This window comes from Mytilus edulis, chromosome 6, assembly GCF_963676685.1.
Source record: "Mytilus edulis chromosome 6, xbMytEdul2.2, whole genome shotgun sequence".
In the NCBI taxonomy this organism is placed as follows: domain Eukaryota; kingdom Metazoa; phylum Mollusca; class Bivalvia; order Mytilida; family Mytilidae; genus Mytilus; species Mytilus edulis.
Window position 1 is genome coordinate 26,724,035 of NC_092349.1, and position 27,905 is coordinate 26,751,939.

General features: G+C 32.8%; 1 protein-coding gene across 1 annotated transcript in view; it reads left to right on the forward strand.

The window, feature by feature from the left end:
* Positions 1–27,905, forward strand: part of LOC139527426 (VWFA and cache domain-containing protein 1-like) — a gene marked incomplete in the record, with an annotated part of 392,016 nt that overhangs the window by 23,568 nt on the left and 340,543 nt on the right.

The window sequence follows — 27,905 nt, forward strand, 5'->3', positions numbered from 1 at the left end:
GGGCACTTGCAGAAGGCTACCCTCAACCATCGAAGCGACCAGTAAAAAAACGAAAAACATTATTTCGAAAGTTGTCAATTATGCCATTTTCTATTGTTTGTTTTTACTTACAGTTTGATGATTGTTTTAAAATTATAATTTGAACAATCTCGACAACAAAATATCAATTTTGACGATTCATTGTGTTTTGCTTATATCAGTGGTGTAACTTTGTAGTTCATGCCGAAATTTTGAACTTCGTTAATTTACTTCCTCAATTATAATACGAAAACTGATTTCAGAAGTGGTTCAATATTGGCACTAATAATGAGGAGAAACTTTTATACATATATCCGTAAAGTTTTCGTTAGAAAAAATTATTATTTAAAAATATTTCTTTACAGTATGAAAAGTATGACACAATACAATGTATCAAACTGTTGCTTTTTTATCTTAACTCATCGTTGTATTGAGACTAGGCAAATCTTACATCTTTGTGGCATTGAAAGTCATATCATCTAACTTATTTTGTAACTGCAGACTCGTTATCATTCGTTATATAACGATTTCCGTGAATCTCGAATTTAAGGGTTCAACGAAAAACATTTGTTTCTATTGTCTAATAGTCCAAAACCACGAAATCAAATATATACGAAAAGTCTCATTTCTATTCACGAAAACTAGTAAAAAAGGTCATAAATGAATCTACTTTATTTTGTGAAAGGAAGATATATATATTAAAAAACGTCACACGCCTTATTCATTTGACCTTATTTCAGAGACTGTGTACCATAATAAAATTAAACAATTCAAACAAATGATGAATATACAGAACAAAAAAAAAACAGTTTGATATTCAACACAAAACGACAGCCCTGAATTACAGATTTCTGGCTTTAGAAAAGCATATACAGAATGTAAACGAGCATTCGACCCTAATAACCAATTGTAAAGGTCACCTGTGACTCATCACATCGCAAATTTCAGCTTGCTTCGCAGCGATTTGTTAATTGATTTGTTAAATTTAATTAGTTTATTTATAAAGGACAAAATGTAGTCATATTAATTTCACAACTTATTATATTCCCGTTATCTTTTCAATTTTCAAAAGTCGCGAAAATAAATCGAGCATGAATATCAATTAGGTAACAGAACATACCAATTATTCTTTTTTAGCAGCGGCACCATCAACCACAACTGACAAGACGTCAGATGAAATTGATGCAGGTCAAATTGGCGGAATAATAGGTGGATCAATCGCATTTGGTATCCTTCTCACTCTCATAATGATTTGTGGAATTAAGTTTTTCAGAACTAGAAATCGTAATGAAAATGCTGATCCGTATATAGAGGCTATTCCAGATTATGAACTTAGACAATACCGAGAAAAGGAGGAATGTAGTAGTACGGATTCACCACCACCGCCATACCAGATTCAACCGACAATTAATCATAATTTTTATGTTGACTCATCTGCTGGACATAAAGTTTGATAGACAAATGATCATAAAATGTTTTTTCATAACATCCGTCTTCCGCTAGTTTCCACGTTATACAAACCCATATATTGAACATTATTTATATTCTTTGTTTCTGACTTAATTTTGTATAGTTAAAATCTCCTCATTTTATATTTATATACATACATATATTATCATGTTTCCCTCTTTTTAACCTATCTGAATAAATATACTAAAAAATAGGATTAGTATTGCATGCTTTTTACATTGAATTTTTTTTTAATAATTTGGTAGACGTCACATCTTACCCTTCCGGAGCACCTGAGATCACCCCTAGTTTTTGGTGGGGTTCGTGTTGTTTATTCTTTAGTTTTCTATGTTGTGTCATGTGTACTATTGTTTTTCTGTTTGTCTTTTTCATTTTTAGCCATGGCGTTGTCAGTTTGTTTTAGATTTATGAGTATGACTGTCCCTTTGGTATCTTTCGTCCCTCTTCTAGAACAGTATACATAATAATATTAATGGTCATAGTAGATCAAGCACTCTCGTTTTAGATTATGCACATTATGGTGCAGTAGTTTCATAAATTCAGACCCCTGAATCTTTACAAGAAATCCGCATATCTACAGCTCGTTTATAAATAATACATAGACCATTTTTTTATATATGAAGAATTTACATAATGTGTTTCTTATTTTTTTTATTGTTAATATCCTTATTTTATATTAATATATATCTTTTTATCATGTTTACATTCTTCTTATGAATGCACGTTAACTTTGTAAATTTAAAATTCCGGACAATGTTTATCAATATTATTTGCTTTTAACATTCGGTTTTGTATACACAATTACAGTTTGGTGTTTGCCGAATGTTAGCTGACATGTAATAGGCCATTTTCATATTATAGACTCAACAAGTATTCGACAAGTTACCTACTCTGTGTTTCTGCATGTGTTAATGTTAATTACGAGCAGTCAAAAACAGAAAAAATCAAAAATGTGATCGGTGCAGTTTTTGGGGGAAAACTTTACCATTTTTGATGATAAAGTCATGTATAGAAAGCATTTGAATAGTTAACTTTCCCTCAAAATTGTACCGATTGAAATCTTTAATTTATTCATTGACGATGCTCTTGCTTGATCGAGTACCATAATGTTCTACAACAGTGAAGGTAATCTGTAGAAAAAATAGTAATTTTTGAGTCAAAAATTGGTAATGTGAAAAATGGACTATTAAATTGCCGTTACATTCAAAACAGTATTTAAAGTTTCCTGCCATAGTAGATCACGCTCTCTTGATGAGTATACATGTAAAAGTGATAATGTTACACCAGGGATTCTATAATATCCCTTAAATAAGAAACGATTTTGAAGAGAAAAAAAACCAGCTTCACTGATATCGATTATGCCTATCCTTTAAATTAAAAATTTGTATACACTCACTATACAAATTATATGGGTTCTTGTCAAATCCCTTATTATTAAATCCCTAATGACATAACTGCAAAGACGTTTTTACCGGCAGTTAAAAAAAAACCACTGGGAGGTTGATAATAACAGTTTTCAAATTACGTTTATAATACCACGAACAAAATTAGTATGCTGCTGTTGCCTTCTCTATTGGTCGGGTTGTTGTCTCTTTGACACATTCCCCATTTCCATTATCAATTTTATGTACAGAAAGACGTTTCAAAATTCTTAATAATTTTGGATGACATCTCCTTTTTCATAATTGCTGCATTTCTTTTTTCTTACAATGTGCTCTTCAAAAACACAGTTTAAAAAACAAATCGAATACAGCATGTCTTGCGGAATTGGTATGATACAGCAGTGTGAGAAAACTGGCAGTAGGGACATGATTCTAAAAAAATACTATTATGTTAAATAACAAGACGATAACATATGTTTTCCCCATGAACTAGAATAAGAATAGTTTTTATTGATAATTACAGCGCCCAAAACTCAGCTTAACAATTACATAAAATGTATGTACAATTATTACAATGATTATCTAAAACAATTGAAAATTTAAAAAAAACTTGGTACTGGTAAAGCAATACAAATAAACCAAATAAAATGAAAAAATTAACACTTGCCATTAGATTTCTTTTTCCGATCAATAACATGAATAGGAATAAAAACGACAATGCATCGAATGCACACAAAACTATATGTTTGACTGCGTATACAATTTGCATGGTTTTCCATTGATTATGATTCATTGATCGTCTCTGTATTATACTAAGAACAACTTTTCTTTAGGTGTTGACTAGTTAAGGGCTTAAACAATTTCATTCGTTCATCTTCAGTTGTAAACGTCATAATCAGTAATGATAGTGGGATCCATTTTGCTTAATACATAATTGTCTTTGCGTCGTTGGCTAGCTATCAAACCAGGTTCAATCCACCATTTTCTACATAGGAAGATGCCATTGCCAAGTCGGGGAATATGATAGTTGTTATTCACACATTTGATGCATGAGCTTTCGATTTTTCGATTTGATTAGGGACTTTCCGTTGTGAATTTTCCGCGAAGTTCAGTATTTTTGTGATTAAACTATTTCCTATCCATCAGAAAGCTAAAATGATTTTTACCAAAACATAGCTTTAAATAGAACTATGTTTATTTTCTAAATAATGACTTCTGTTCTTATTGTGCATACTTAGGACCAGCATGTCAGTCTTTGTAATGGGGATCGAGAATACATATGTCTACTGTAGACTCTCATGTTATTGGAGAGTACCATGAACCATTTCACATCCCGATTATAACTTTTCATGCTCAGTAATAATTATGTCTACAGTTTTTGCCAATATATCATTCAATGGAATTTTTGGAGTACCACAATATAGGAAGATATTAATGATTGTGATGTTTCTCCATATTCACGTTTTAAAAAGAATGCGTAGAAATATACATTTTTCTGAATTGTGTTATTATCATGTTTGAATTAGTGTATAAAACTATAGTAGAAAGATAAAAAATTTGAACCAACTGTTTAATCAGAAAAATTACACTGGTTATATAGCAGTTTGACAAACACTTATTTTTATCATTGAGAAGCTTAGTATTCCCTTATGAACACAAAGTCATTAAAACGTTCTGCTGATTTTACAGAGTTATCTCCCTGTAGTGTAAGGTACCACCTTAAGAAACCAGCATGACAATATCTACAATAAGTCTACTGGCTGTGATAATCAGTTCTCTCTTGGTTGACATTATTGTTCTTTTAGCCAATGTTTAGTGTTCTACTGATATCTTAAACCATATTATAAGTAGACGGCCACTTAATATAGCAAAGTTTTTTATAGCAAGACTAAAGATTTTTGTCAAAGTGAGAGATATTATGGACATAATTGTGCAAATCGTGATACAAGCATGAAATTTGGTATAAATGATATTTAAAAAAATCAAGTGCTGGCCATCAAAAATTTTCATTTTTTCAAGATGGCCGCCGATCATTTTGCAAATGGCGTCATATCCAATTGGCTACATTCCGTAAATCCTTGAAAGCTGTGTTATAGGTATAATACAGTGTAAGTTTTTGTAAAACGTAAATTACAGTTCCTAAAGTACGACAAAACAACACATAAATGACAAAAAAGAGTGACTTCCGATTCCAAAATGGCGGCAAAAATTTAGAAAATGTATTTTTTTATAGTTTCCATCAACTTAACAAGTGATATCACATTCTTTGTTAAGTTTACATGCGTTGTTTTGTTAGAAAGACAGGTTGGTTATCTTACAATTATCTGACAGTAGCCAATACAAAAACCCGTACAAGGAAGGACAGAACAGTAGCATTTACAGTTGTCAACACAGCTGGATTTTTTTCCTGACAGGAGGATGCAACGGCAGCCGAAGAAGTCCTTTTTTGTTTCCAACTGTCATTGATTTTTTTATTCATCCAACCCCTGTGTTCATGACTAGGTACATGTACCTGTCGAATACATCAATCAGGCTGAGCCCAAACTTGTCCTCCTTGATATGCTTTTCTTTTAATGTGCTCTGAGAAAAAACTGCATCACAATTCCGCTGATTCCTGGGTAACAATTTACATTTCGCCTCGTTAACAGCAAATGTTGATGTTGTTGTGTCATACATGATGCAAACAAATGTTTCTTTGATGTCCATGTATGTGATTTTATACTTCAGCGAAGATTAACACGTCCCTTACACCTTGAAATACTTTCCATGTCATCCAAACTGACCTCTTCCCTTTCCGACGAAAATCCGACAAAGTATAACATCCACTGCATGCATGAACAAAAGGAAGAGTAGCTACACGAGGACCAAACGCATTTTATATGTCACGTACAGGAAGCAATAAAAAATCTTCATTCCTGCCAAAACCTACCCACAGCTTGTTCCACCATATTTTGGGAGTGCTGCAATTCTTAATACTACTACATCTGTGTCAGTGCTACCTAAAATTACCGTTTTACAATAATTTTCATAATCATGCTAAACATGGACAAACACTAGTATATATGCTTCTCCATTATTATAAGGGATAGCTGGAAAGTATCCCTATTAGTCTCTAAAGAAGCAATTCGGTCGGCAAGAAACTTGAACAGTTTCGTTTCGTTGTCATCTTCACAGAGAAAACTACTCCATTTCCCTGGTGTTCTACTAGAACCAACACCTTTCCGTCTAGCACAAGAACCTTGCTTTTGTCTTGTCATATCTAGCCTGTAAATCATTCATTTAGTAAACATCAAATACAATGTCTACTCTTGAATACTGATCGATGCAAGATTTTATGTAAGGCAGTATGACATAATTTACAAAATCATCAAATAGTGTTGCCCAACAAGGTGGCCTGAAATAAACCATTGCTGCCCCACCAACGATAAATGTTTCAAGTATACCCCTTTGCACCGATTTAATACCACTGTTTAAAGTGACATCCTGAGACAAAAATGGAGGAGCAGTTTGTTTTTTATGGATAAAGAAATATTCCAAGTCAATTTGTCTACTGTGACAAGATATAAAAGTCTAGAAAAGATATCGCAATCACTTTTAAGGTTCTCTAGCTTTGTTTTTGACAAAGACGTTTACAGTTTTATTTTACGGACAAAATAGGAAGTTGTTCTTTTTGATCTGGTTATAAGAAATAGGTTCTCCTTCGTTTTGCATTTGCTTCAAACGATATTCGTATCTTTTTAAAGAAATCCTTTTGTGATTTTGTAGAGTGTTCATTAAGTCGTTCATCAGTAATATAATGCCTCAAACCACTAGATCTTTAAATTTCATCTGATAGTCTACTGACTTCTGGTCCAGCTACCATCCATATGTCTAAATGGATCTTCGGTTAGACCTATAACAACAACATCGCCCTTCACAACAGCATTATTCTGTTTTTTTGCCTGATCAATTGTGATATAGAAAAAATATTTGCTGGTCTTACGTACAGTGAAATTATCATTTTCAAAATCAATTGGCACCTGTGGGTGATGTTAGAGAAGGGAAGTCATATCTCGGAGAAGGTCGGTAATGATCGAGAATAATTTACACTATCAAGACCTTGATAAATACGGCATCATGCTTTATATGGACTTTTTGTACAAAATCTTACTCATGAAATGAGCATACTACTAAATTCACAAGAAGTTCTTACTTTATAATTGAACGCCAGGAATTAAACTGTGCTCGAGATGACTCTATTTCCCTACACCAGTCTATCAAATCATTGAACGTCACAGAGTCATAACATGATAATAATTTCTGTGTTTAGCTTTCTTAAGCCGATATATACAATTTAAGCAAAGCACAAACAGTTATCTGATGCGCGTGTCTAGTCCTAGGTACATTTGAACATACATACAAAAAATCTGTCGTTCTAGGTGTTGCAATATTGGTTTTAGTGAAGACACATGTCCATCCACTATCACGTAATATATCACCCATAATTGTATAACAAGTCATTTCAAGGTGCAGCCCACCTCACATGACGATAAACTTATCTTCTCCGTACAAATCAGGCCATTCCCACTGAATAGCCATTACCAAAAGTGGCTGATCTGCCATTACTATTGATGTTTCTCCCGTATTAACCACATTTTTCGCCTTATCCATCGAATACCTGAGGTGTGCAACTGAATGGGCTTGTTTTTAAACAGTGGCATCATAGATGTTACACTTACTTGAACAGCTCTACAAGAGCCTCGATTTTTAGAGAAATGAAATGAACTACGATTTATACCAGTGTGCCCTGGTAGTGCATACAAATCGCTCTTTATGTCTATAAAAAGTTTGCGCGCGCATGTGCAAAATTGTTAAATGATGTGTATCATAACCTTGAAAAATGTTATCAAACCAAATCATAATATCATTGAAAATCCCAAAACATTAATTTTATAGTACATAGTTTAAATTTTCTTTAATGAATGTTGATACATTTTCGCCCATGCGCAAACCCTGGATATGTCAAAAATTCATTTCTAGTACATTTGTCACATGTAAGGAAGGTAGCTACCAAACATGATAGCTGTTTCACTAAAAGAAGGTGAAAGAAGAGTTTTCCAGAAAAATTCAGTAATTTCAAACTTTAAAAACAATCATTTTAGAAAAAGGCCGTGGCCATCTTGAAAAAATGATTTTTTTAGTGGCCAGCAGTTGTTTCTTAAAAAGTATATAATAAGGATGCTTTGTGGTAATTTTCATGCTTGTATCATCATTTGCACAATTCCTTCGATTTTGCCTGCTAATATCTCCCACTATCATGAATCCTATTCTAAAATTGAGAATGGAAATAGTTCACTATGTTGGGAATGTCTAGTGTAGAATCAAACGTTTTTGAAGTTATAGTACTTCATTATTGTGTAGGGGTGAAGTTAATTATGTAATAAAATATATTAATAATTTGATATCATAAAAATTGTAAAAAAGCTAAGGTAATCGAAAGCTGTATTTTGAAAATATACAATAAAGGCAGCAGTATTATTCCACTGATCGAAACTCATAAATCGACAGAGAGTAAAAAACAAATCCGGGTTACAAACTAAAATTGAGGAAAACGCATACGACACAATAGAAACACAACAATGCACAATATTAAAATGTAACACACACAGAAACGAACTATAATATAACAATGGCCATTTTCCTGACTTTAGTAACCTGTTAATTCACAATTATGACTCTATCAATGGTAATCAATGTCAACACTTAAAATAGCTTACTACTATGCTAGTAATATTCTCAAAGCGGTTGACATTGTTTGAAATATTTTCATTCTAAAAGATGCTAGGTCAACTATTCACAACGTAAGTGCGTGTCTCCTTTGATTTTTACAAATATCAAATATACCGAGATGAGAAAAAAACCTTGATTTAATTGTGAGTATAAGTTATAGCTTTATTTGTTGCCGCTTCAAATCAACGTGATAGTTCGTTCTGGTGGCTTCCTTTATTCATACTTTTTAATATTAACAATTGTTTTCTGTTAATAACTGGAACAGCTGTGAACATGTGTGACCTATCTCCGACTTATATTTAGATTAAAGATCGAATGCTTACGTGATCAACAAAAGTTGAATTATTGACTTAAAAACGAAACCAATCTGTTTTGATTTTTTTCTAAAAAGTAAAAGCTCAAAAATACTGAACTCCGAGGAAAATTCAAAATTGAAAGTCCCTTAACTTGTTTGCCAGAGAAATATTTTTGATCTTTGGATTATTGTTTAGTCCCTTTAATAAATGACTGTAATATTTTTTTCTGTCTATGAAGAAATAACATAAACAATTTGGTGCACACTGAATAACGCGCGTTGCGGGTTATTTAACAGTGTGCACCACACTTTTTATGTTATTTCGAATAGACAGAAAAAATATTAGTCATTTCTTATAATTTAATTCTAAATTCCATTTTAAACCGTAGAAAACCATGAAAAAACGTTGATGACGTCACGGTCACATGACTAAATTATGTCTATGGGCTCATAACAAAATGACGTCAGCCAATCAGAAGACGCGTTACATCCAAAATTAAATTATTTCATAATGTAGTATCTTATTTCGAGCCCTTGAAATCAGTTACTCTATAAAATCCTAAAGATGTCTAGAAAATGTTTAAACGTTTGATCTGACTTTAAACAAAACTAAAGATTTAAGAATATGTGTAATGAATGCCAACGAGACAACTCTCTCACCCAAGTCACAACTTGTAAAAGTAAACCATTACAGGTCAAAGTACGGTCTTCAACACGGAGCCTTTGCTCACACCGAGCATCAAGCTATGCATGATTATTATGGAAACATTTAGCAAAACGACTCTATAGTATTGCTGTCAAATTCAATTATTAAATGAAAAAAAAATGAATATATCTGCAAAGATATTCACAAACGTCAGGCCTGCAACTAAACATATCATCCTTGATTTTTCAGAACAAATAATTCTATTCATCACTGATGGGATCTCTTCGTCTGGGAATAACCCGGGTCAAGTTATCAGCAATGAGAATTCGAAATATGGAAATAAAATTTCAATTTTTACTTATCTCCTTGGGCAAGGTAAAAGATTTTTTCTGTGTTATATAATTATTTTCAAACTATTATTCATCGGATACCAAACGTCTTATCAATGAAGCTGGAATAAAAGGGGAACAAAATGGGGCCAAATAAAATACGAAGTTGAATAGCATCGAGGACAATACAAATATTTTGTCATATACAGCTCAGGTAATGTATTCCTGGGGTAGAAAAGCTGTGTATTTAAAAAAAAAATTGTAAACAGTTAATTTTAAATTATAACCATTTTAATGATAATTCATGTCAAAACAGAACTGCTGAATACAAGGCAGAAAACGAACAAATTTATCACAATCATGTATCTGACAAACTTAAATACAATAACATTTAAAAACGACAAGCTTATGAAAACGTTAAAGTTAATGCCAGTCGTAAAATATGTATCTTATGCCATGTTCAAATATCCCTCTTTGTCTAAAGCAATTAAAGTAATTTATGCCATAATTGAATAATAACATACACATGTTTGAATGGACGAATAATCGTTTTGAATAACGTTAGTTTTGTCGTCCCGAGCAAGTGATTGAAACCAAAATACTATCGGTCTCTATTTCAATTTCATTTAACTATGCAAGACATGCCATCAAACTGTTGACTTATAAAATTATATCTCTTCAGATGAAAGTGCAAAGACACTGTTACAAAGTATGACGAATCAGTCTCTACACAATGCTTCTTACGGACCGAAACAGGTAGGTTTACATATGTTCATTAAAGCATACCTTTCTGAACAGTGCTGAAACTGCCAAAATTCTATTTTCTACAATTTTTCTAATCAAAGAACGTTATCTGTTTTGTAAGTTAATTGCTCTTAATTCTAGATTGGGTTTATTTTTTTAAAATTAAGTGGCTTTCGAAAAAAAGGTTTTCAAAGTCAACACATTTTAAGTATTTTAAAAAGAATTATTGAATGGAATTTGAATTTTACGGCAGAAGTAAACTTTCATCAGTTTAGTGATTGCAGAACCTGCTGAATTGGCTTATATGTGTGAACGTTTTTCGCTAACGTCAGGAACGACAACTCGTGGCGTAACGTCATTCGGTTTCGTGTTGTCTTTAATATGTAACAGTCAGTTCGTTTACACAGATCTTTACATATAGGATTATTACAAAGATAACATCAAACGTTGTAATAACCTTAATTTCTTTACCTTTTCTTTGTATTTTCAGATTGGACGCTTCGAGTATTTTGACCAAGGTAACCAGACATTTTTTCCAACTAAATTGGCTACATTTTATGTGTATCTACCAGCAGGAGGCCAAGCAGACCAATCAACATACACTGTACCGTATGTAGATCCTTTCTCAGGAGTAGGTAGGTATACTGGTATTATAATTGACCCCTTAAAAAATGACGCTACACTACTATATAGTTATGACTGAAAAACATATAATAAACTCATCATAGATACCAGGACTAAACTTTGCATATACGCAAGACGCGCGTGTCGTATACAATAGACTCATCTGTGACGCTCGAATCCAAAAAAGTTCAAAAAGGACAAATAAAGTACGAACTTGCAGAGCATTGAGGACCAAAATTCCTAAAAGTTTTACCAAATACAGCTAAGGTTATCTATGCCTGTGGTAGAAACGCCTTAGTATTTCAAAGAATTCAAAGTTTTGTAAACAAATCATTTATAAATATAACCATATCAATGACAATTCGTGTCAGCACAAAAAGTGATGACTACTGGGCCTGTGATACCCTCGGGGACATAAATCTCCAGCAGCAGTGGCATCGACTCAATGGTTGTAAAAAAACTCATTATTGATATCAGGACTAGTTTTTGCATAAACGCCAGAGAACTTGCGAGACACAAAAACATGAAAAAGTAATGTTTAGCACTGACTATTCCCTTGTTTTATGAGTTCTGGTTGGAAGAAAAACGGATTCTTTAGATTTCATATTTTTAAAAATTCCGATTTGTGTTAATAGCTTATGATAGAATAAAAAAATTAGAATTATACATAGAGGTATGAAAAGTCACCTTTTCGGTTAGTTGACAGTAATGATGTATGCATTATTTTCATTTGTGTACAGTTCAGCTTTTTTCATGGTCATTAGCATATAAAAATAGTACAGTCAGATTCGTATAAAAAAACAAATGTACAATTTAAGAAACGATATTATACAAATGATAATGATTTCGACATGCTAATATGGTGAGATGTGATCATTTATGATAATATTTAAGACTGGAACCTGTATGTAGGAAGGAATTCTTTGTGTTATATAATAGAAAACTTAAATTTTAGAAACACAAAATAGTAAAATACAACCTGATTAACACAATGCACTTCCCCACCCCATCCGCAAACAATGGGGTTGATCTTAAATCTTAACTTAAATTTACTTTTAAATTTAAATGATGTCCCTCTAGTGATATCTTTGTGACTGTATAAATACAACGTAGCACAATATATTTGATTTGATTACCTTTACGTTTTTTAGGTTTAATTACATCATTATGTCGACGTGTGCAAGTATCGAGTGGATTGCATGGAGTAATGTGCACGGATGTGAAAATAAGTAAACTTTTGACTGAAATTTAGTACTTCTCTGAGGACGAATTCACCTATGCGTTTATGATAGATGGTACCGGGAGAACACTTATGCATCCTTTGTTACCAAATGCAGCATTTGTTAAATCTACAGAAGACCCTGTTCTTGTCAATATTGGTGTGTTCGAACGAGGAGATGCTGCCAAATCAGTCATTGAGTCAATGAAAATGTATACTATTTTGTTACGTTATCTTTTTCATTGCATTGTTTTAGTTAATTACATGTGCAGTCTTTGTGTTTCATAAGTAAAAAGGAAGAAAGAAAAATGTGCAATCGGATGTTTTGCATCGAACAGTAAAGCCAAGTCAAATATGTCCACAACTTTATAATATGGAACACATCTAAAGTACTATCATCTGTGAAAGTGATATTATATAACGGTCAACCAACTCGCGATGGTGTCAATAAAGTTAAGGATGTTTATATCCATCTTAAGTCCACCAAGTAAATTTCAAAGACACTGGTGTGTTATGTTTGAAATTTTGGTCTGCTTAATCAATGTTAATCGTATATTCGATGATTTCCGTGATAAATGTTTATTCGAGCGATATGACTCATCGGAGATACCAGTCCTATGCTTTGTACGTCAGATGCTTGAAACAGAAACTGTGGTATCAAAGAACCAAATGATTTTTAAATTTCAAATTTATCAAAACACATAATGTTTGCAAATTTATGAGTTGTTCAAACGGAAGTTTTCTTTATTTTAGCGGAGGCACTGGATCCAAATCATTTACGAAGTTCTTCACCAAACCACGTGGTAAACTGGTTAATGATGGTAGTAGCGATACCAGTCGTCAAGCACATTTCTTATGGGGTTCGGTACGGGCTTGTTAAGAAACAATATTCTCAATTGTACCAGTTACTGAAAGAATCTGCTCTATTTTAACCATAAATCAACATTTTACCGAACCCTGCCTATTTTTAGTTACATGTACAGTACCAATGGTTCTGTACACGATGAACATTCCAAATACAGAGGCCAAATATTAGAAAACTGAAATAGTGATTCAAACGTTGAAAATCTAAAAATAGCAAAAAACAAAGGGTAAAGTCGTTCTCGGACACAATGACGCAACAAACAATAAAACGTCATTTAGAGGCGATACATTAAAGGTCTTGATAATATTCACATATTCAAATCATACGATTAAAAAGACAGTTCAGATCCATATATCTAATTTGTAATGATGGAGTTTGAATTGAGAGCATATCATGTCTGTTTGTTTTGTTCACACATCGCTGTCAATATAATGGAGTTTGATGCGACTGTCATTCTAGTGAGAGTTTTAGTATTTAATAGGTTTAATCAATCACATTCTACATGATAAAATATCTGTACCAAGTCAGGAATATGGCAGTTGTTATTCATTCGTTTCATGTGTTTGAGATTTTGATTTTGCCATTTGATTGAGGACTTTCAGTATTTTTTGTGATTTTTTTTTTTTATTGTGAAATAATACGTCATCATTGTATGAAAAATATATAACCATACTTATACTAATGTACATATGTTGTGAATTGTAGATACATAGGAGTAACTTTTCTGTGTGTGTTGTTTTTGTAAACGAATCGTACGCAGAAATTTTTGAATCAAAATTTCAACTGAGTGACACGGATAAGGACAAGGTTTTTATGTACCATAATCGCAGTTTGCTTAATGATGATTTTCTTGATTGTAAATTCTACAAGAGGCGTGTGACATTAGGTAAGTGGGATCAAATAAACCAAAATGTCTAGGCAAATGTAATCAGTAATAAGGTATAGGAAAATAGCACAGTTTCACATATCATGATAATGTTTCTAGTTTACTACAGAAGTATCTATCTCATTACAGTACTAGCACCGGCTAGAGGGTCGAAAAATACCAGAGGGACATTCAAACTCATAGATCGAAAATAAACTGACAACGACATGGCTAAAAAGAAAACGACAAACAGATACATATTAGTACACAATACACAACATAGATAACTAAAGACTAAGCAACACGAATAATCAGCTAAGTAGTCAGTGATTTATAACATATATTTATTCAAAACTTTCCGGTCATAAAAAATGAAAACAAAACTTTCATTAGAAGTCCTATATGGTCCATATCGTTTTTCTGGATAAATCAAAAACTTTTTAAGAAACCATGGTCCACACTGCCTCAAGCAAATTGACTTTAACGTTGCATGGCTGTTTTGGTAAGTTCTATTCGGTACTTCAAATCCTAACGTTGAAGCTTATTTACACATCCTTAGCTTTTTTAAAATGTTAAAATGCCTGAGCCATTTCTTATGAAGGTAAATTCAGAAAACCGCTTCGCTGCAAGAAAAAGTGTGAATTACATTTACTGATGTGTTCGTATTCAATATCGCTACAATCAATAGGCCATTATCATCATAGAAAAAATATTTGTAGTTTTCCTTCGTAGATGCTTATGGAGTTATATTGTGTTTCAAGTCTATAAAATCTATACATGAGAATGCATTTTTTTATGTCATTCAATTTCATTAGTTAATTTTTTTTTTCGGATTTATTTAGTGTCTTTTACTTTGATGATTATTTACATGATGTATTAACAAGAATTGGGATTCCTTTTCAGACCGAAGTTGTGTAAAGTTTTCACAAGCCGCCTTTGAAAACCCTTTTCAATATTTAGACCGTGATGAGACTGCTGCAGATGTTAGTCAATACAAAGGTTTTCTAACAAAAAATATCAACACTAATCCTGGATTTAAGGTAAATTGATCCTCAACTTTTACTTAGATATATTAAAGAATTGTAATTTTATATTAGACTGAGGTAGTGCTAAGTTTAAAAAAATAACCAAGATATATTTCATAAATATCACATTTATTCATCACTAGTCTTCAATCATAATCTGCATACCTATTATGAGTCTTAAAATAACTTATCAAGTACAGGAATATGACAGTTCTTGTTCATTCATTTTTGATGCGTTTTGTTATTTGATTTTGCCATGTGATTATGGACTTTCCGAATTGATTTTCCTCTGAGTTCAGTATTTTTGTGATTTTACTTTTTATCAACTTAAGACACCGGACTGATAATTTAACACGTATCACGGGCATTTCATTTAAAGAAGTCCGAAAGGTCAAACTAGTATTTAAATTGAAGAACACCAAAAATTGAAATTTGTAAAATGTGACACAAATCGTCGTATGTATTTGGTATAAAAAAGGGTTTCAAATAATTCTAAGTTTTATGAATATTAAAGAACACGAAAGAAATTGTTTCAATGAATTTTGTATACCGATTACTTTGAAAATGAAAAGCCTACCAGCAGAAAAAAAAATGCCCAGTTTTTTTGGAAACAAAAACTATAACTACGTTACTAGGTCCATAGTTCATGTCATATTCTATAAGTTCCTTAAATGGCTTCGTTAATATTAGATTTAAAAAACTTAGTATTTGGTATTTGTTAAAACAGTCTGAAATGCAATTAATTACTCATTTCTTTATTTGAATAACAGTGTTTCTCATTAATTGCAATATTTTGAGATTTGCTGATGCAAGCAAAGAAATAGATTTTGTCTTTACTGATACTTTATAATAATCTAATTTTGGATGTTACACGTTTTCTGATTGGCTGACAGTGATTTGTCTATCAGCTGATAGACATAACTTTGTTCTGTGACCGTGGCGTCATTAATATATTTTCATGATTTACACCAGCTTTAAATGGGATTTTGAGTTAAATTATAAGAAATGACTTTAATATGTTTTCCTTCTATTCGAAATAACATTAAAAATGTGGTGCACACATCAAAATAAAAATGCTAAGCGGGTAATTCAGTATGCATTACCATTTTTAATGTTATTTCTTCGAAGACAGAAAAAACATTACAGTCATTCCTTAATTACACTAATATTAACAATATATAGGTAGAAACATCTCAAAATCATACTTTAACTTTTTTTAATTTCAAACATTAATTTTTCATTACAAATTGTATTTATTACCAATAGTAGTTGTTACTTTATCATATGGTACAAAAATCATTCCAAAAAATCAATTTGTGTTGGCCCCAGGTGACTTTTAAAATGTAGATATCGTTGAAAAAGCTCCAAAATATCTTTCTTTGGTGCAAAAATCCCATTTTCGGCAGTGAAATTAAATATATATCTTTTTAAACTCAACGGTGACCTATTTTTGTTATTGTTGATTTCGAATGAGCTGTACATAAACAACAAAATTGTAAAATTTAAGCGATTTCTGTAATTTAGTTCTTTTTTTTTCGAAAATTACCGCTATTTCTCCTATTAGTTCAACAGAAAAAAGGACATTAACAAAAATGTATGCTTCTTTCAAAAGCAGATTGTGGGCGTAAATGAAGGTGACCACATTTTTTTATTTCATTTTTCTATTAAGTATTTCATTTTTCTATTAAGTATTTCATTTTTCTATTAAGATAAATTTCATTTATAGAAAAATATATAGAAATCGTATATTAAGTATAGAATATGATTTAGACCCGCGAGCCCTCTTACAATAGAATAGAAAAAAAGAAACTAGACATGAAAATGTAGAATGAAATTCATTGAAAACATTTTTCTGTTATGTAGACGTATCATTGAGTGCACATAGAGTCGATGCATATTCGAGAACTAAATTTAAATGGTCTTTAATTTATGACTTTAATATAAGTGAGAGGTTTAGCGCTATAAAACCAGGTTCAATCCACCATTTTCTACATTTGAAAATGCCTGTACCAAGTAAGGAATATAACAGTTGTTGTCCATTCGTTTATTATGTTTTATCCTTTGATTTTGCCATTTGATTACGGACTTTCCGTTTTGAATTTTCCTCGGAGTTCAGTATTTTTGTGATTTTACTCTTTATGATATATGCCATTCCAAAATTTGGTGTTATATAATAATTTTAATTTTAAAGGTGGCGACAGGCGATGGCACTGCCAGGCTCCATGTTCCTAACCACACCTTATGTTGATGCCTGGGGATCAGGAATAGTTCTAACATTTGTACACACGATACATAAAAAAGGGTAATTATTCTATCAAATGAAATAGTCAAATGTTTTTGAAAAGATCCAAATAAAATGATGTGCAAAAAAAAGTTAATTAAATTTTATTTTTTTTAGCTTACATCAAATTTTAAATGCATTACATCAGAATGATGATGCTGTTAGATTTTATCTACCAAAGAGGATTAAATTAAAGAAACAAAGATATATGGTTTTGTAAGTTTTCTTGCACTTTCGAAGGCTTTCCATTAAATTGTTATCATAATAATGTGGATTCATTAATTTACATGAGTATCATTTGTTTTTGAATCGCGAAAAACCTGAACACTTCTTTAGAACAATTTGTAATTCGTTGAGCATTTAAATTCGTGGTTCCTCCTATATCCATGAAATCCACTAAAATCATTATCCAACGAATATTAATGAATTCATGGTATCTTTATGTGACCTGGTATTTTTTGTCTTCATATTTATCCATTTGTGTACTTTTCCTATTTTAGGCTCAATGCTACTTTCGTCCTTTCAATTATCAGACTTACTTTTTATTTATAGATTTCGCATACAACTATAAATAAAGGTTTACAATGGTTGTATATAATTTGGATCACTTCACAAATACCAAGTTTGGAATGTGACATCCATTTTGCAACTTTAAAATTAACTAATGTCTGCTTGATATGTTATACTCCTGCTAAAATTAAGGATAACATAAACAAGATAAATTCATAAAGAGAGGAAATCTAAATATAATTCATTTAATTATCTAGGATTTTTTTTAGTTCGAATATAGTAACTGATGCATCAGCTGCAGATTTTCCATTGGAGTATTTTCATTGGTTCATTACTAGTGTGTATCCTTCCTGTGGCGATAACAGGTAAGCAAAATATCTATGGACAAATTTTAATTGGTTCATAACGAATATATTCCATCCTTTGCAGATAATAAGTTATTATAAAAAAATATTTTCAATGGGAATACTTCAACTGGAATTCATAACTGATGAGTGTTCATCCTTTGTATGTAAGCAAGATTTTCATGGGCAAATTATAATTGGTAAATAACTAGTGTGTTCCATTCTGCGGTAATAACATGTAAAACAACATTTTCCAAGAGGTATTTTAAGTGGATCGTTTTCTATGTTTGTCCGTCCTTTGACGATAACATATAATCAGTATTTTCCACGGCAATAATTCAATTGGTTTATAACCAGTGGTTATCTATCCTGGGGCGATAAGATGTAAGCAAGATTTTCTATTTGGTTTTTTTTTCATTATCACATGTATCAGTTTGGATCTTAGTTAAATTGTATATTTCGGCTTTAATATTGATTCACTTACAGGGTCTTTGCATCGGAACTAAACACATTTGTTTTAGATAACAGTTGTTGGCATGACACGGGTTATGTTCTTCTCATATATTTTATAATAGTATGATACTAAACCCCTAACTGGAGGGATTGTGCCTGATATTCATATAATGGAGACATAATCTTTCAATCAGTTAATTGAGGTCTGGAGCTGGCATGTCAGTTAACTGCTAGTAGTCTGTTGTTATTGATGTATTATTGATTTTTTTTTATTGTTACATCTTCTGACATCGGACTCGGACCTCTCTTGAACTGAATTTTAATGTGCGTATTGTCATGCGTTTACTTTTCTACATTGGCTAGATATATAGGGGGAGGGTTGAGATCTCATAAACATGTTTACCCCGCCGCAATTTTGCGCCTGTCCCAAGTCAGGAGCCTCAAGCCTTTGTTAGTCTTGTATGATTTTTAATTTTTGTTTCTTGTGTATAATTCGGAGTTTAGTATGACGTCCATTATCACCGTACTAGTATAAATATTTTTAAAGGGGCCAGCTGAAGGACGCCTACGGGTGCGAGAGTTTCTCGCTACATTGAAGATCCATTGGTGGCCTTCGGCTGTTGTCTACTCTATGGTCGGGTTGTTGTCGCTTTGACACATTCCCCATTATCCTTTCTCAATTTTATCTTAGAGCAGCATATCTCACGTTAATCATATTAAGATATGCAAGTTCTGAAATATTATATCAACTAGGAGATATATACTCCATATGCAGCCGCTGCTGACATTTGGCTACAATGAAATGAATGTTGTGCAATAGGGAAGTCAAAAACAATGATTTACAGTACAGTTTTATTCTCAATCGATTTCTACAATTTTGGAATACTTTTGAAACTCTGCTGCTCTTCTTCTCCAAGAAATAGATTGCATCAGACAGAATTACCTCATTTGTTTAGTGTATTGATACTATTTTTAACTTTATTCTTGTGTTAGGATTCGCGTGGCATTTGTAGGTAATTTGAAGACAAAAAGAACATTTAGTTTCAAAACAATGGGCTTGGTATATTCGATCAGCTTTTTACATTTCTTTTACTTGCGGTATACAAATGTTTACAGCTCATACTGTATCAATCCTCACCAGTGTCTAAGCGGAATGTTGGCAAACCAGGGTTATGTCAAGGAAATTATCGTCCTATATCTAAAAGAAAAGGATGATCATAAGATACCATAACATTGTTGATTAATACTCCGTTTCAGCTTTACAAATAATACATGAATGGTTTTGAAGTATGGATTCTATGTACTGACGTTGTTTATCATCTTAATAAAAATATATATTCCATGTGATTTTACTTTTTTCGAATTCCCCATTAAAGAACTGATGTTTTCCAAAACATCTTATCGCTATTTAGAAATCTGTCTTGGTTGACCCGAGTATGTGCCCAGCTTGAAGTTTTAATGTCATACAACAATCACATTTCCATTGTGGCGTCAGATATTTTGTTTCATGAAGGCAAAATTTAACTTTTTTATGACAAGTAATATCGGGCAAATAGCAATAAGGTGTATCGCATGCAGTTCTTCAAACAAACAAAACTTTGTGTTTCTAAGACCTACTCTTATTGGGTTTTACGAGTGAGAAAATATGAAAAAAGCTTTTATCTAATATGAAAAGCAATAACTTTTATTTTCTGTTTTTTTAGTGGCTTCCGTTGCATTATACTAGATGACAGTGGATTCGTTGTTATGCATCCAAGACTCAAAGAGACAACCGACGAAAATGCATTTAGGGATCCCGAGCATATCACTGTAGAGATTTGCTGACAATATCATTTGAAATTCTGATTTTCGTTGCAATATTTCAAATTCCTCATTTATTTAATACACCGTCGCTTTAGATGCATTATTTGAATCTCGAAACATTCAACCGGAACATAATACTCAATATACTGTTTCAAAGAATTAATATAACAGTTACAACTTTGAAGTTTTGAAATTTTTGAAATTGCTTCTTAGTCATTGCTTTATTAGTTATTAAGAGCAGCGAGTGATAGATACAAATGTCTAACATCAATTACTAATAAATACAAAGAAGAACCCATGCTTTGTTATAGAAAGCCTTTTAAAATTGACATAATAGACACAAAATAAGTTGAAGGAAGCCTCCGGGTGTGGGAGTTTCTCGCTGCATTAAAGACCTATTGGTGACATTCTGTCTGTTCCATGGTCGGGTTGTTGTCTCTTTGACACATTCCCCATTTCCATTCTCAAATTTGTTTTATAAACATTACTTTAGTCAACTAACTGAATTTATTATAATTGCAGGAACCTCGTATTGCAAACATATTACGAAGTCAAGCGTGTTAATTCAAAAATCATGTCAAGATTATTCTACGAATAAAGAACTGTCGTCGTTTAGGGTTAGTTTATTTTATTAGGAAGCAGTTCTGCTTAATAAAACATCGGGACAACAATAAGACGATGCATTGGTAAACGATGTCCATTTAGTGCATCTGATGATTAAATATAAGATGAGGTATGACAGTTGTATGAGGACCAATGAAACAACTCTCCATGCATTTCACAAGGTGTAAACAGTAAACAATTATAGGTCAAAGTACGGTCTTCAACGCGAAGCATTGGCTTACACCGAACATCAAGGTATAAAGGGATTAACAATGAGTAGTGCAAAACGATTCAAACGGTAAATGAACGATGTAATCTATATTAAAAGCGAGAAAAGAGAAAGATTTATGAACCACATCCACAATCGACAACTACTGAAGATCAGGTTTCTGATTTAAATCAGATGCAAATAAAATGTAAACATATTCTGTTACCATGCATTATGAATCAAGACATTAAGTATCATAAACAACACAAACATTATTCTAATGCAATTATTTTGTATCAATGGTTCTGATTGGATGACAGTTAGCGTAAAATTCTCTATCTCCTTTTCTGTAACTAAGGAAGCCGACATTTTGAATTGCTGAATGTATTGACATGTAATTTCTACAATAATAAGCCAAAAAAACTTAATATCTTCTTTTTTTTAATCCGCGTCGCCAGGTAAACTAAATTAGCGACAGTAAAACTACCGATGGACGTCCTTAAAGCTTCAAATACAATACAGTTATCTCTTAAATATACTTATATAATAAAGGTGATTTTTTTTATATTCAAACGGTTTTTAGTTATATATTCTTATGATGAAAATAAATATTAATGTCATTAAATATGATTTTGATACAAGTCAAAAGAGAACAAATACTTAGACATAAATGCAATGTGTATACAAGATACCTAAAACACGTTGTTGTATGAATACCTAACAATTATTATTATAAAAACTAATTACCACACTAAACTTTGACGTGACTAGCAATAACGTCTAACGGAATACATCTTCCCAACACAAATTAAACAAATTCATTTAGTTAATTTTATTTATCTAAGGTGACGTTACCAACATATAGCGGACTAGAGTTTATCGATACAGGTGACACGTTTGAGTTGCGATCTATTACTGACACTAATCTGTTTATTATTATAATCAAGTCGGAGCCAAGTCAAACGCTACCTTGTACTTGTGTAAGTTAATATTAGAATTAAATACGAATTGGTTTTTTTTCATATCTGACTGGCTACAACTTGGCAAGTGTTGGGACGTAATCAATATCAATAACCATGGTTTCCTTTTCAACACTTTTTAAAATCGGTCGTTGAAATAGAATCACCAAACAATATTAAATTTTTCGCTTTTTACGTTAAAATTTCGTTAACTTAATTGGCTAACTTCCTCAGTGTTATGCAAGCCCAGAAATCAACAATGTTATGCTGACATAAACTATCATTGATACAGTCTCTTTTTGCGAAAGTCATAGTCATATTGTAACGCCTCTGGTATAGCATTACGAAGCTCATATTTAAATGTGTGTGTGTATTTTCTTATCAACACTATATACAAGTCAACCTTGGTAGCAGGCCTTTTATTATCTTTCACTAGTAATCGTGAAACATGCAATGGTAACTTGCAAACCTTGGTAGCTGGACCGAGTAATCTAAAACACTTGTTTCTTATTCATTTCAAGACAAAATATAACAAAAACAGTTATAAGTTTAGCAATGACTATTTAATCAGTCATAAATCAGTATATATACATGTTATAAATAAATATCACAAAGCAAAAACGGTTCAGACCCCCCCCCCCCCCCCCTTGGATGTTAATCGTCGTGCGTAAACATGGGGAAGTGGTTTTACTATTTATAGTATTATAGTAAATAATATAGGTCACTTGTCAGGTCGTAAATATCATAACAATCGGGGTTAGCATTAACCTGGTAATGGTTCACAAGTGGTAGGCTCTGGTAATAATGGTATAGCTATCAAAAATGGTCAGGGTAATGTGAGCTGTCCAGAATCGTCCGCTACAACCGTTTATATAGTCCGGAAGTCCGCGGACACAGAAAGTGTGTCCGTTACTATAAAGATAAGTGTGTCCGTAAAATTAAAGTAGCGATTGGTTGTAATTCTGAATAAACATAATACCGGGTTCTGGAAACTAGGTTATCTCTGTCCATTCCGATTGGTCCTTAAAACCGGAAGTTCTCACGGCAATAATATGGAACATGGCGCAAAAACAAATAGAAATACACAACTGCCGAGGAAAAAGGGGAGATATGGGCTTATCAAGAATAACCCTTAGTGGGAACGTACACTGGTTACAATATAGACCCTTAACGTGATTGAATAAAACAGGTGAGCAAAAGGGACAAGCGATATACAGGTCAAACTAAAGCTGGGATCATGTCAAAGTACCCCCCTGGTCAAACAGTGAGAACGAACCCTGTCCTATCAATATTTCCCATAAACAATAATATAATACATACAATAATATAATACATACAATACAATACAATACGGCCGCGATACCTGAAATATAAAGTGTTCATAGGCATAGTCCTTCCGTTCATAATATAACAGTGGAGCTCAGAGTAACGGAACGCGAAAATGAAAGTGAAAGTAGAAATAAACTCTCTGAGCAACACAAGAAAAGAAAGAAACATAATACATGTAAACCTATCAATCATAACTCCTACCCTTAGGCATAACAATATTATAGCCTGATCAACGCAAAGGTATTGATAGGTCGGGTTGGCTCATTTTGATGTCCAATACTAAAAAAACTCGTACGTCGAAATAAACTGACAACAAAATCGCAAAAATGAAAAAGACAAACAGACAAACAGAAAAACAGATAAACAGATAAACAACAGTATACAAAACACAATACACAACATAGAAACTAAATCCAAACGAACCCTTGTGATCTCTGTAATTTTAAACATCTTGTAATTGTTAAGTGTTCAAAGTCTTAGTGAACCTTATGATTTTTCAGACAAAACGAACGTTAGGCATACTGAATAATAAGTTTGTGATGATTTTTTATTGATTTTATGAAAACCTTTTTTAAGTTTTAAGATTTTAATGGGTTTTTTTTCGTTTGAAAGCCGAATATTACTATTTGTCATATTTAACCTTGATTAAACTTTTAAAACTGTATTTAGCTCATTATATCTGATCTCTGATCTCTGTACCTCCTATCAAAGTATGTTTGTTGTGTAATGCATTTGATGAATTTGGTAAACGAAAAAAAAATTGTTAAAAAAACGATTTTTTTTTTATCTTACCAATAATAGTTTAGTGATTACCTTATGATTAGTCAATTTATTTTCCAATTTAGCAACAATATACAATTATATAGTCAAGTGTCCTCATTTCCTCCAACATCAAGTTCCTCTAGTTCGAGTTTGGAGTTTGAACAATTTATTCCCCTGCACTCCCTACAACCACTGGAGCAAGGAATGCCATTCTTGCGGCAGCTACACCTACGGTTGTCACAATCAGTCTTGCAATTACAGTGAATTATCTTCAAAAGGAATTCAGGTGCTGGCTGCTTTGTCATTTCAATTGGAAAGAGTTTTTCCTTTTTCAAAGTCCAACCGTATTGGAGGGGGTCCATTTCCTCCGCGGTTTTTCCCCTCCAGTATTGACACCTAAGATAAACTAGCATAGAATGAAACTGCGCAGCATCAGATTATAATGGGAGAGTCTAAACTTGCACTATAAATGATCTGTTAAGTGCCATCGTTTTGGTGGTTAACTTTCACCAACGAAGTATGTCAAGTCCTTCTAAGGACATGCCGCCATACAAGTAAACTAGTGCTTTTTCACCAGCTTTGCAAAGGTCATCTTTTCCCATTGACTCCATTAGAAAAACTTCTCCTTGAGTCTGTAGATGACGGTCTGATTTTATTTTCTTCAATACGGCAGGTTTACCTATTCCATGCAATCGGCTTGTCGTGCCACAACCAGTAATGGCATGAACAACGGAAGTTGATGGCATACATCTTCACCAAGAACTTGTTGTGTTTTTTTGTATATTCCAAACCTTTGAATTTTTCATCGCACTTTGCTTGTCAGTAGTAAAGAATATGCAATGAGCATTCTTTTCTGCAAGATGACAAAGTAGTATCAACATAATCTTTTCTGCAAGATGACAAAGTAGTATCAACAAGTCAGTGTCTTCTCCGTATATCACAACATTTTTCTACAGCTGTCCTATCTATAAGTACATCTGCATCTTCCTTGGCTTGTATTGCCTCGATGCTATGTTCTTGAAATGTATCAATCAGCATTTCAGCAAATCTAAGTTTGTCAGATTGGTTTAAGAGAAAGGTTTCTTTCTTAATTCGTAGTGGCATGTCTCTTGTGAATGTGATTGTTTTTGATTGTATTCCTTTGCTTCTTCTCAAGTGAGTGATGTCTTTTGTTGATGAACTATAGCCATCCATGACTACCGTTGGGTTGGAAAATCGTTTTCTGATATGACCTATGTACTTCATACAAATTTGAGAAAATGTCTGACCTTTAATCCACGGTATTCTATATAATATAGATCATCCGTCAATGACATGAACAATATTGGTTTTTGGTAGTTCTTGAGCTTGACAGTCACCCATGTTGAAAATAGCATCTGCAAGTGTTGCTTTTGCTGCTTGCTTTGGAAGATCATTAACTTCAAACAAAGAAGATGGAAAACTTGAAAGTTCGTATTCAAACAGTTCTGTTGTATTGTTTAATGAGTCTTGTCCTACTGTTGTTAGTCGTTGAAACATTAACTGAGGATCGACTTGTGGCTGTTGAGAAATATTTGAGCCTGATGGTCGTTTAGCCTCAAGTGTAACAATTTGGTCTTTCTTCTTAATTGAATTTCCCAATCAAGATTTCCAGCTATAGACTCTATAATGTTATCACCGACTGTCTTTGCTTCGTCTGCATTGGCATCGCTATCCGCTACCATTCCAGTTTCGATGTTACTTAGTGTCTTGTCATTTGTGAAAGGATTACGCTCTGTCAAGAATTCAGTGAGAAGATTTGAATCGTTGTTGTTTCTTTCAATTCTAGTTTTGCAGTTGTCAATGTGCTGGTCACTCGTTTTATATCCCGTGCCAGTTAACTGCTGCATAGCATGATTGTATTCGGCTAAAGTTGGTATAGACCAGAACCATAGTGTTCTTTGGACTTCTCCCATACATCTGCTTCTAGTTAATCCTCCGGTTGACTTTACGCTTCTCATAAGCACTTCTTCTATTACCAAATATGTTGACAAGCCAGCTCAAAATCGGTGACTTCTTCGAACAACATGTTTACCATTCATAAAATGAGCATTGATATATGGATGGTTAGATTCTAGGTTTTGCATCTGAGAGAGGTAAAAATGGGCAGATTTAGTGTACAGATTGTGGCCTGAAGCTGCGAAATATGGTAGCATTTCCTTCAGTGTTGATAAATGTATCAGCCAATCCCCTGTCCTTTCTGCAATTAGGAAACGTTTTAAAATGGCCACTATGTCTAGAAATGACAGCCAAAGTTTAGATGTCCTGGATTGTTTTATCTCATTACATTTCTTTTTGTAGTAGTTCTTGTAAGGCTTGTAAAATTTGACTCTCAAGTGCATCTTGTAGAGAGATTTTTTCTTCCTGTAAGTGTTCGTATATTTCACAAGCTTCTGTTAGCAATGGATGTTCAATACTTATAGAGAAATGATTAATTTGGTTCTCATGTTCTTCTAAAACGTCATGTCCACAAATTTCATTTGTCATCAAAGTGTGAAGAGCTGTGTTAACGAGCATGAATCCACGGCCAGCACGGGATACGACTTTTCTATATAACATATGTGTCACTGCATTAGGTTCATAAATAAGTTCAAGAACCTCTTTCAGTCCTGAGCCTGACATAATCCGCCCTACTGCCCAGACAACTCATATGTGTATGAAATCCACCTTATCGTACAATAATGTTACTGCATTCTTCCCAACTTGTGATCATGACAGATTTCCAGTAAAGTGGGTGATCAAATGTTAAAACTGGAGTTTGTCCTTGACGAGAGGCCTCTTTTGATACAAACATAAGACTAAGTGTATTAAACAGATATCAAACAAAGTTGGTCTAAATGAGTGCCATTTAAACATACATGAATTGTTGCTGGTCTTATGTTTCTGGATTTTTCACTGATTTAGATTTCATACAAAAGATATAAGAATGTGGGTTATTCCTCAGTGAAACTCCATCTGAACAACTAAAAACAGCAAATAATTAGGAAACAGCTCAAGGATTTAACAACAATAAAGAAACTATACAATTTGTCAAGTTTTACATCGGGTCAAGGCTAGACAGGTTGCAAATATTTTTGACCTCATTCTACTATTGAATTCCTAATATCATCAAGTAATTTAAAAAAATCTGTAAAATCACATAATGAAATATATGCACACAAACAGTATACCTCTTATGTTTCCTACTCACCAAAAAGACATGACTGAAAAGGATGTAAACTTTAAGATTTTGTTTGACACTAGGGCTTTCCATGGTTAGTTCGGCCATATTGGATAAAGGGCAGATTTCATAATGGAGGTGAAAATTGTGTGAAAAATACGGGAAAACATCATTAAAACAGAGCAGTTGCTTGGAAACACACATAGGATTTCCCATACTTTCAT